Raw genomic sequence first — 12,741 nt, 5'->3', positions numbered from 1 at the left:
CGAGAACAACACACAATCTATTCCGTCTAACAGGCCAATTAGAATACATCGAAACGTTAACTCCCAGAATGAGCTCCAACCTCACCCAATAGCTTCTTCTATGAACCAATATAACCAACCCTCATTTTTACCCCATAATCTTTCTTCAGATAAAAAAGTTCTAAATCCCACTTTATGCAAGACAGCGAGTAGTGCTATGCGCAGGGCAGCGAATACCTATTCCTATTCAAATCCGGGGAGAAATATAAATAGCATGCCTAGATCGCCGAATCTCGCTTACCTCCCTAGTGACTTGTTACATCTTCCCCCGGAGGCTACACCATATGTTGTGGTCTTGGCTAATGTTCCACCGATAGATGGCAAACAACGAGAAACTTGGACAGCCTTGAGAAACAAGGCCCTTAATTGGATCGGGGCCCGAATGAGCCCTGGAATGGTGAGGACTCTTTTTGATGATATAAAAATGGTCAGAAGAATTAAATGGATAGGAACCAGTAGGAAAGCGCTGATGGGAGATTGTGTGGTCCTTTCTTTTGGCTCACCAAATTTAGTGAATAGGATTATTCTTGACTTAGGAGCCAGACAAGCTACTTTACAAGGAATCTCGCTATTACCCCTGGGATATTTTTTATCAAAGACCAGAGGGGAACAACTCCACCTGCTCACAGCGAGCTGTAGCACCCTCATCCAGCCCAGACTTGCCTATAATGTGCAATAGATTCTATCCCCTTTCAACGCTGGAAAATATAGACTGACTGGACATGAAACAGTTAGCTCTCCATGATAGAGAAGCGCAGATAAAACATAGATCAGGGACGGAACTACAAAAGGAAGATACATCACATACAACGGTTTCTATAAGGAATGAGATATTACCTCATCTAAGCCAGGGCAATGATGAATCTAGTAATATACCAAATACCACTATGGGCAATATCCCCCCTCATTCCCCAAAGAACCAGCCCTGCAATTTTAAACAGAATCCTAACCAGAAACCTGAAATAGTCTTACTATTCTGGAACATTGCAGGTCTAGCAAATAAGTTAGGCAACGAGATCTGGGTTAATTTTTTAGAAGACTATCTATGTGTTTGTCTACAAGAGACATGGCTTTTAACCCCTGCCCATTTAAACGGCTACACAACATTCCACACCCCTGCTGAGCAGTCCAGGTATGGTAGACCTAAAGGGGGACTGTGTACATATATCTCTAATAAGCTGCCCTTACAGAACTTATGATGCAATTTACGAGTCCATACTACCAAATGATAGAGAGTGACATAGATCACAATACACACCTGGTCATTATTAATTTTTATAATAACGTTGCTCCAGGAGAATTTTCCAACACTCTCGTGGAAATGGGAAATGACTTAAAAAAAATATGTGAAAAAAATAACCGTGAGATCCTATTGATATGGGGTGGTGATTTTAACGTCCATCCGTGCAAAGAAAATTCAGATAAGATATGTGGATGGGACTCGGAAGGTATAGGTGCAAGCCTCCACTTCTCTCACAACACCCAAGGAGATGAAATGAATTTGCTAGCTCAAACCTATAACCTATCCTTTGTAAATGAATTATTCTTGGACGAACCACACTTCAAACCAACGTATAACGGAAGGGGCGCAAATACAGTGATCGATTATGTCCTAATGTCCACTCACTTCGCACACCATCTTACAAACTATACCTTGCACGACATCGCAATTAGTGATCACTACCCCCAGAGCATAAATCTCCTACTATCCCCCCTTTTAGCAGCTAGGGAAGACAGTATCACACTGGTAGATTACATTGAACTGGTGCCGCGCAATGGATACACTATGAAGTGGTCTCAGACAGATCCCAAGTCTTTATTAAAACAGGTAATATGCCAATGTAAACATGCTTTCGCAGACTCCTTAAGAGAGAACCCACATCCAGGACAATGTCTAAGTGCGTTTACGATGATTACTCAGACCATAAAAGAAGCCCTCACTATTAGGAGTAGTAAGACAGGGAAAAAAAGGACGTGCGGATGGTTTGACCGTAACTGCACTCAAGCACATAAGAGACTGAAAAAGGCCCTAAATGCCCCAAAAAGATGCGTGAATGACATACGTAAACGCAGACAGGAATATAAGACAGCAATAAAGGAAAGGAAATTGACTATAAAAACAAACTTGTGGGAAACCCTCCATATAGCAAGTCGTAAGAAAGATAATATACTTTTCTGGCAGACAATAAATTCCCCCGTGTTAGGGGACAGAGACATTCCTAGGATGGAAATCGCCATCTCCGAAGAAGATTGGGTAGCACATTTCTCTAATATATATTCACTGACGAGTGATTTATTAGACCATACACATGACCACGATCACCAGGAAGGTCCGCGCCTTGATATAACCCCCCAATTTAGCCTTCAGGAGGTAGAGGAAGCTATAATTGAAAGCAAATCAGGGAAAGCGCCAGGCCCTGATGGCGTTCCGATCGATATATTTAAGGCCAATATTGAGCTGTGGGGGCCTGTACTGACGCAGACATTGAGGGCTATCTGCACATGCGGACCCCCACCATCTTGGAGAGTCTCCAACATAATTCCAATATATAAAAAGGGTGACCGCCTTTATCCAGCCTGCTACAGGCCAATTTCCCTGCTGGACACAACAGCTAAACTAGCAGGGAGAATAATCCTGAATAGGCTGCAATCATGGGCAGAGGAAAAGAACGTTCTATCCCCGGTCCAGTATGGATTCCGGAAAGGAATCAGAACAGTAGAACAAAGTTTAAATTTAAGTCTCATCATTGGAAAGTATACTAAGATTAGAACAGGCAATCTGTATCTGGCCTTTATTGACTTATCATCAGCTTTCGACTGTGTAATCCATGATCAATTGTGGGACATTTTAAATAGAATGGGGGTGAAACTAGCCTTAATTCAATTTATCCGCGAAATGTACACAGGGTGCAGAGCAAGAGTGAGGTACGGCCTAAATGGGGAATGTACTTGCCCCTTTGGTCTACACAGAGGAGTGCGCCAAGGCTGCGTTCTCGCTCCGTTCCTGTTTTCAATGTATATAAACAATCTAGACAAAGAATTGGCCACTAGGTGTAAAGATGTACCACAAATAGATAAGCAACTTGTCCCAGCATTACTTTACGCAGACGACGCAGTATTAATGGCCAGGACTCCAATAGCTCTCCAGAAACTTCTAACAACCTGCATTACATACATGACACAGCTGGGACTTACTGTCAATCGCTCCAAAACCTTTATCATGAACTGCGGAAGGAAGCGCGGCAAGACTTATAACACCACCATTTTAGACAGCAAGGTCAAAATTGCGCAAACCTTTTCATATCTGGGCATAACATTTGATAAGCTGGGTTCCTGGGCCAACTGCAGGAAGATGAAGAGAGTACACCTGATTAAAACAAGATGGCACTACGACTCTTCTCCAAAAGGCTTGGGGAGATTACACCACCTAACATGATAAAGATCTATAAAGCCAAGTGTATTCCGGCCGTTACGTATGGGGCAGGAATTTGGGGACATACAAACTGTGATCTAGTGCAGACAGTGGAAAATGACTTCCTACGACATCTGTTGAGGGTACCAAAAGGCACCTCATCGTATGTCACACACTCGGAACTCGGGGTTCCCTACATTGCAGACTTGATAAAGATCCAGCCACTACTACTATGGCATAAAGTCTGGACTTCGGAACACACCAGTTTTAATAAGGCTATCTTGACCGACTGTACGAAATCATTATATACATCAAGGGTACCATGGTTAAAATACATTATGACCTTTTTCGAAAAAATGGGCAAACAAGACTACTATACAAACCCAGTCTCTTTGCGGAAGATATCCAAGAAGGACCTGAGTATCTTGGCATTAAACTATCTAGAAGACATACGTTGGGAGGTGGAATAAAAAAAAACCTCAGTCATTTATAATCAAATAATTCTGACGGCTGAGGGCATGCAGCCGTACATGGCAAACATGGTACTCCCTCGCCACCGTTATGTTCTTACAAGATTTAGGCTAGACACATTCCATCGTCTAGTTTCATTTCCAATTATGAACGATTGGACCACTGTGTTAAAACCATGTCCCTGTGATGCAAAAACACTTCAATCTACAATCTATGTGGTTTTATTCTGTAATTTTTACGCCTACCAGAGGAAGCGTCTAGTTGTTCAGGAGGGTGAATCCACGGAGTCTGAAGGCACCAGTGGGACGGAGGGCGAGGGGAGCTCCACGACGGGGACAGGAGGGAACACCAGCGACAGCGACTCCTCCTCTGATGGGAGCACCCTCGGGGTGGCGGGAACCTCTGTGCCCACCGCAGCAACAGGTACAGCCACCACCCCCCCACCAGCATCGTCCTCCCAGCAGCCCCTCAGTGTGTTTCCCGTGCCGGCTGACCCAGGAGGGTGGGCATCTCCTTTGCCCCAGGCACCTCAGGCCCTGCCCAGTCGGCCCTGCTGCCCTCAGTGAGGAGGCTATTGACCTCCTGAGATCCCTCACTGTTGGGCAGTTAACCATTCTGAATGCCATCCAGGGTGTTGAGATGCATTTGCAGCAAACAAATGCATACCTGGAGGGCATTCCTTCTGGGGTGGCGGCCCAACAGAGAGCATTTCATTTCTGGCCTCAGCACTGATGGCAGCCATTGTCCCTGTGTCAAGCCTCCCCCCTCCAACTTCCTCTACTCAGACCCAATCCCCTCTACCTCAGCCTATCCCAAGTACACCATCAGATCAGCATTCACACACATCAACACACAAAAGTGGCTCAGGAAAACATAAGCACCGCACATCCCACAGGCACTCACACAAGCACCATACACATGCAGACACACCAACATCCACTTCCTCCACTGTGTGCCCCTCCTCCACCTCCCTCCCTGTCTTGTCTACACTCACACCTGCATGTACTACATCCTCAGCCACTACCTCCTTCACCAGCACGCCCATCACAACACACCACTCACGAGCAATCACCACCCCCACAACCATGCACATGTCCCCTGTGTCCTCTCCCAGTGTGTCAGTGAGCCCTCCTCCCAAAGTACACAAATGCAGGCACACACCCACCCAACAGCCATCCACCTCACAAAAGCCTCCAGCCCATGCACCTTCACCCAAACTCAGCAGACATACACCTCCTATAACCACTACCTCTTCCTCCACTCCCACACCCCCTCCATCTCCCCATTCCAGTGTGTCAAAGAAACTTTTCCTGGCTAACATTGACCTCTCCCCTACACCTCCCCCACCCCGTCCTTCCCCTAGGGCCAGGATGTCTAGATCCCAGACTAGCACCTCAGCCCCCAAATCGGCGTCCACTTTGGTCCCTGCAAGTCAGGGAGGATCGAAGGGGGCACCCATCAGGGCTGCCAGTGTACCACCTACTGAAGCTAAGGGCCACCCGATTCTACCACCTGCCAAGGTAAAGAAGGGGCCAGCATGCAGAAGGGAAAAGACGCACCACCCACCCAGCAAGGCCTCATCCAGAACCAAAGAGGACAGTGCCAAAGTCCCAGCAGCGACTACCAAGGTGGGGAAGGGACACAAAAGCAAAGGAAAGTGACCTCAGGGCACGGAGCCTCCTGGTGAGGGACTGGTGACCTCCATTTCTCATGACAGGCCAGCAACCTGTACCACGGTGAGCACCGCCGCAACGACCACCACCTGCACTGCCACCTGCACCCCCACCTGCACCGCCATCTGCACCGTCACCTGCACGGCAGCTGCCACATCTACAGTCACCAGCATCATCCCCAGTGGGCAGCCGTCCGAGGCTGCTGGAGACGGCCTGGGGTCTCCCTCCACTACTACAGACACCTGCACCATGGGCAGCATCTCCGCCGCAGCCACCACCACCTGCACCGCCATGTGCCCAGCCAGTGCCACTACAGCGGACATCGGCAGCATACCCAGTGGGCAGCCGTCCGAGGCTGCAGGAGACATCCTGAACCCTGCACACACTACATGAGGCACCACCACCATCGCTGGCACTACCAGCAGTTTGCAGCCCAAGTCGCCGCAGGGTGGAGTGTGGCTCTGCCTCCATGGAGTATCATGCTACCTGTTCCCTGAAAATCTCGTGTCTCAGACACCCAGATGAGATAATAGGAACTGCCACACCCAAGGTGCAGCATAACTGGGCACCATGCTCCCTCCAGAACCAGTGGAGAGATGCATCCACTCACCTAATTCTTGGCAGGATGAAGCAGACTGGGCACAAAGCCTCCTCCAGAACCAGTGGAACATGTCACCGACTTGAGAGACTGTGGCTTTGCACTCCCCAGGACCAGGTAGTGGGCAGTGGACCCACTTGAGAGACTTGAGAGACTGTGGCTTTACACTCCCCAGGACCATGCAGTGGGCTGTGGACCCACTTGAGAGACTTGAGAGACTGTGGCTCTGCACTCCCCAGGACCAGGCAGTGAGCTGTGAACCCACTTGAGAGACTGTGGCTTTGCACTCCCCGGACCAAGCAGTGGGCAAACCACCCACTTGAGAGACTGTAGCTTTGCACTCCCCAGGACCAAGCAGTGAGCAAACCACCCACTGGAGAGACTTGAGAGACTGTGGCTTTGGACTCCCCAGGACCAGGCAGTGGGCATGGAGCCCCCTCGAGGAGCAGTGGCAACGTCCCATCATCCGGCTGAGGTGCCCCCTTCCCCCTGAGGTGCCTGTTTTTTTTCACCCTGATGCCCCTGCAGTATTCTCTCCGTTTTGAGGCAGGTGTCATGTGTGGGCTTCACCCATGCTTTTTGGGACCACTGGTCCATGGACATTTCATGGGACAGTGTACGGACTTGTGTACTTGCTGTAAATATTTGTGTATACTGATTATTTACTGTTCTCTTGGGCTATCTGATTGTTTGAACATTACACTAGTTAAACTCATTTTGTTTGGTCCTTGCTTTCTTCCAGGGGGTGAGGGTGTGTGTCTGTGATGTGATTGGATATGTGTGTGTGTGTTGTTGTGGGTGGGGGTGGGGGTGTTGCGTGCGTGCATCACTCTCTTTTCCCTCCTACCCTCCCCTGTGTGCTAGGTGCAGTACTCACGGTGGTAGTCGCCGCCGCTGTTCGTACTCCTGGTAGATGAGAAGATACACCAACATTGGTAACACCTGTAGTTCGGGCGCCATGGCGTCCTGGTTCTTCGTTGGGTGTTGAGTGGTGAGTGGTTTCCCTTCCAAAGACTGTTTCTGCCGTGCTTTTGATGGCGTTGGTACCACCCCAGAAAAGCAGGCGGATTGGTGCCTTGTATTAGTGTGGGTGGTACATTGTCTTCCACCTGTCTGTTGCCAGTTACCGCCGCGGTGTTTGTTTCTACCGCCATGGCGGTCGGAGTGTTAAAGTGGCTGTCTGTGTTGGCAGTTTCCGCCATGGTCGTAATTTCATTTTTTTGACCGCCGGCCTGTTAGCGGTATTACCGCTGCTTTATCACCGACCGCCAGGGTTGTAATGAGGGCCTAAGTGAGCATGTTAGTTTGGCCGGCTGTCTCAGGCCGGCCAAACTGACATGCGCACTTAGGTTTCTCCAATGTTGGAGAAACTGCACAGATTCTCATGCAGTGTCTGAGCAGCAGAACAAGCCACTCAGACCAATCCTGCCGCTCTCATGCTAGGCATAGCATGAGAGCAGCACCAGGATTGCATGGGGAGCTTGTGCTGGTGTCCCAAGGACTGCTGGGACACCATTAGAAGAGGAGTGAGGTGGCCGGCGGCAGCAGGAACAGGTACATTTTATTTTATTATGTTTTTTATTTACCCTGTTCCCGTCCCACCTGCACGCCCCTCCGGCCCCTCCTTCCCCTCCTGTTGAGATTTGCAGTGGCTGCCACTGACAACTACAAAGCTGTTTGGTTTGCCCGTGATCACACCTGTTAATCCATTACAGCTAGAGTTTTGCATGGTCAATCTTGCTGCATTTGCTGACACACAACCTAATTTGCTAAATATTCCAATAGCTTGAAAAATGCTCCTGTGGGATCCCTAAAAGCATGCATTTAGAAAGAGCATCAAAACAATTCCAAAAGCCACAAAGACAATAGAATGGAACATATACAACACTGAATTACTGTTGAATGAGATTTGGGAACGACAGTCAGATTATGGACAGTTCAAATTACAAGTAATGAAAGCATCTAGAGCTCACTCTTACATCAAAAATATTGAGGTGTTTAATCCTTTGGTGAGAGCTGACATTCTATTACCTTCATTTCAGAGATCTACTCTGCAACCTCACCTTGGTCTGCATGAAACAGTTGTTAAGAGCAAAATAAATTTGATTCAGATTTTTGCTTAGAGCTTTTAAATCAACTACCCTGTCGAGATTCTCACACTTGCACACATGTAGAGAATTAGGGCAGCACCCCCAATCTTTCACCCATATCAATTGTGTTTGTCCATATGTAATATCTTTAAGAAAACAGCTGCTACATCCATTTTTAGGTTGAGCCTAGTAGCCCGCAAGCGCTGTGAAGGAGTCCAGTGGGGCAGGAGCCCTTTAATTTCAAAATCGCGCTCCCGCCGTCGCGGGAAGCACTGTGTTCGAGACCTGTGGGGCAGGAGCCCTTTAAATTTTGATTAGCGCTGCCGCCGTCGCGGGAAGCGCTGTGAAGGAGTCCAGTGGGGCAGGAGCCCTTTAATTTCAAAATTGCGCTCCCGCCGTCGCGGGAAGCGCTGTGTTCGAGACCTGTGGGGGAGGAGCCCTTTAAATTTGATTAGCGCTGCCGCCGTCGCGGGAAGCGCTGTGAAGGAGTCCAGTGGGGCAGGAGCCCTTTAATTTCAAAATCGCGCTCCCGCCGTCGTGGGAAGCGCTGTGTTCGAGACCTCTGGGGCAGGAGCCCTTTAAATTTTGATTAGCGCTCCTGCCGTCGCGGGAAGCGCTGTGAAGGAGTCCAGTGGGGCAGGAGCCCTTTAATTTCAAAATCGCGCTCCCGCCGTCGCAGGAAGCACTGTGTTCGAGACCTGTGGGGCAGGAGCCCTTTAAATTTGATTAGCGTTCCCGCCGTCGCGGGAAGCGCTGTGAAGGAGTCCAGTGGGGCAGGAGCCCTTTAATTTCAAAATCGCGCTCCCGCCGTCGCGGGAAGCACTGTGTTTGAGACCTGTGGGGCAGGAGCCCTTTAAATTTGATTAGCGCTCCCGCCGTCGCGGGAAGCGCTGTGAAGGAGTCCAGTGGGGCAGGAGCCCTTTAATTTCAAAATCGCGCTCCCGCCGTCGCGGGAAGCGCTGTGTTCGAGACCTGTGGGGCAGGAGCCCTTTAAATTTTGATTAGCGCTCCCGCCGTCGCGGGAAGCGCTGTGAAGGAGTCCAGTGGGGCAGGAGCCCTTTAATTTCAAAATCGCGCTCCCCCTGTCGCGGGAAGCGCTGTGTTCGAGACCTGTGGGGCAGGATCCCTTTAAATTTGATTAGCGCTCCCGCCGTCATGGGACGCGCACGGGCGGCGCCCGGGCAAAGCCCGGGCCAAGGGTGGGCCCGTCCTTGCCCGTCATTGCCAGGAAGAGGCAGGGCAGGGCCACCCCCTTGACATTTCTCCAAAAAATCTCTGGACTGGACACCTACGAACGTAGGGCTGCCTGAAGGTACTGTGACGCTTTGTCTGCTCCCCTTTCCTCTCAACCTTCCCTATAACTGTCGCGCTGCGTTTTGCTGAGGGGGCAGAAGCCCTCTAAATCCAACTTTCTATCTGGACTGGCCGTAAGGCCCATTGCACGAAGGAACCCTCTCCCCTCGCCTGATATCGACGGGAAGAGGTTGGTCTGGGCCCCCCCCCCTCTTTATCTTTGTGTTTTAAGTTGGTCCCCTAGTGTTTAGAGCCCTTTTTCTCCTTTATACTAAGGGAATTTGCTTTAGACATACGAATACAGCTCTCCGAGTTACTGGCCACTACATAAAATATGGGCAAAACGAAGCACTCAAAACTAAACACCTCAACAAATTTAAAAGACAGTTCATCTATATTAAAATACATCTCTGGGGCGATGGGAATGATAGATAAGCAAATTGCTACTGTTGAAGGGAAAATGTCATTATCTAAAGAGCAATCTCGTGATTCATTAGGGTCTGTACTACCGCAACATAACTCCCCATCTAGTGAACTTGGGGACGGACACTCAAAAGTAAGGTTTACAAATGGTTGTATTAAAGACGCCTCGAACATAATCTATTCCATGGATGAAATATCCCCTGTTGCTAAGCGACCAAGGAAACCGGAGACGGGCCTGGTGGACAAGACCTCAAAGAAAACGCCAGTGATAGACTTAATAACTACTCCAATTAAAAAACATTCAAAAAAACTAACCCGGAAGAAGCCCCCAACCTTAGCAGGAGACACTGTTCGATCACTCCTCATAAATCTCCATGAGATAGTAAACTCATTGAAATTATCTATCGGAGCTACTCTGGACTCAATGTCGGAGCACCTAAAGGGGGTGGAGTCTAGTCTTGAGGCAGGCCTTGAAACAATAAAGTCCTTACAACGGGAAGACACGCATTTTACAAGCAAGGATCCCGGAAACACATTGCGGTCCTTAGAACACGAGAACAACACACAATCTATTCCGTCTAACAGGCCAATTAGAATACATCGAAACGTTAACTCCCAGAATGAGCTCCAACCTCACCCAATAGCTTCTTCTATGAACCAATATAACCAACCCTCATTTTTACCCCATAATCTTTCTTCAGATAAAAAAGTTCTAAATCCCACTTTATGCAAGACAGCGAGTAGTGCTATGCGCAGGGCAGCGAATACCTATTCCTATTCAAATCCGGGGAGAAATATAAATAGCATGCCTAGATCGCCGAATCTCGCTTACCTCCCTAGTGACTTGTTACATCTTCCCCCGGAGGCTACACCATATGTTGTGGTCTTGGCTAATGTTCCACCGATAGATGGCAAACAACGAGAAACTTGGACAGCCTTGAGAAACAAGGCCCTTAATTGGATCGGGGCCCGAATGAGCCCTGGAATGGTGAGGACTCTTTTTGATGATATAAAAATGGTCAGAAGAATTAAATGGATAGGAACCAGTAGGAAAGCGCTGATGGGAGATTGTGTGGTCCTTTCTTTTGGCTCACCAAATTTAGTGAATAGGATTATTCTTGACTTAGGAGCCAGACAAGCTACTTTACAAGGAATCTCGCTATTACCCCTGGGATATTTTTTATCAAAGACCAGAGGGGAACAACTCCACCTGCTCACAGCGAGCTGTAGCACCCTCATCCAGCCCAGACTTGCCTATAATGTGCAATAGATTCTATCCCCTTTCAACGCTGGAAAATATAGACTGACTGGACATGAAACAGTTAGCTCTCCATGATAGAGAAGCGCAGATAAAACATAGATCAGGGACGGAACTACAAAAGGAAGATACATCACATACAACGGTTTCTATAAGGAATGAGATATTACCTCATCTAAGCCAGGGCAATGATGAATCTAGTAATATACCAAATACCACTATGGGCAATATCCCCCCTCATTCCCCAAAGAACCAGCCCTGCAATTTTAAACAGAATCCTAACCAGAAACCTGAAATAGTCTTACTATTCTGGAACATTGCAGGTCTAGCAAATAAGTTAGGCAACGAGATCTGGGTTAATTTTTTAGAAGACTATCTATGTGTTTGTCTACAAGAGACATGGCTTTTAACCCCTGGCCATTTAAACGGCTACACAACATTCCACACCCCTGCTGAGCAGTCCAGGTATGGTAGACCTAAAGGGGGACTGTGTACATATATCTCTAATAAGCTGCCCTTACAGAACTTATGATGCAATTTACGAGTCCATACTACCAAATGATAGAGAGTGACATAGATCACAATACACACCTGGTCATTATTAATTTTTATAATAACGTTGCTCCAGGAGAATTTTCCAACACTCTCGTGGAAATGGGAAATGACTTAAAAAAAATATGTGAAAAAAATAACCGTGAGATCCTATTGATATGGGGTGGTGATTTTAACGTCCATCCGTGCAAAGAAAATTCAGATAAGATATGTGGATGGGACTCGGAAGGTATAGGTGCAAGCCTCCACTTCTCTCACAACACCCAAGGAGATGAAATGAATTTGCTAGCTCAAACCTATAACCTATCCTTTGTAAATGAATTATTCTTGGACGAACCACACTTCAAACCAACGTATAACGGAAGGGGCGCAAATACAGTGATCGATTATGTCCTAATGTCCACTCACTTCGCACACCATCTTACAAACTATACCTTGCACGACATCGCAATTAGTGATCACTACCATAGAGCATAAATCTCCTACTATCCCCCCTTTTAGCAGCTAGGGAAGACAGTATCACACTGGTAGATTACATTGAACTGGTGCCGCGCAATGGATACACTATGAAGTGGTCTCAGACAGATCCCAAGTCTTTATTAAAACAGGTAATATGCCAATGTAAACATGCTTTCGCAGACTCCTTAAGAGAGAACCCACATCCAGGACAATGTCTAAGTGCGTTTACGATGATTACTCAGACCATAAAAGAAGCCCTCACTATTAGGAGTAGTAAGACAGGGAAAAAAAGGACGTGCGGATGGTTTGACCGTAACTGCACTCAAGCACATAAGAGACTGAAAAAGGCCCTAAATGCCCCAAAAAGATGCGTGAGTGACATACGTAAAAGCAGACAGGAATATAAGACAGCAATAAAGGAAAGGAAATTGACTATAAAAACAAACTTGTGGGAAACCCTCCATATAGCAAGT

This window comes from Pleurodeles waltl, chromosome 12, assembly GCF_031143425.1.
Source record: "Pleurodeles waltl isolate 20211129_DDA chromosome 12, aPleWal1.hap1.20221129, whole genome shotgun sequence".
Taxonomy (NCBI): domain Eukaryota; kingdom Metazoa; phylum Chordata; class Amphibia; order Caudata; family Salamandridae; genus Pleurodeles; species Pleurodeles waltl.
This window is presented reverse-complemented; position numbering follows the sequence as displayed.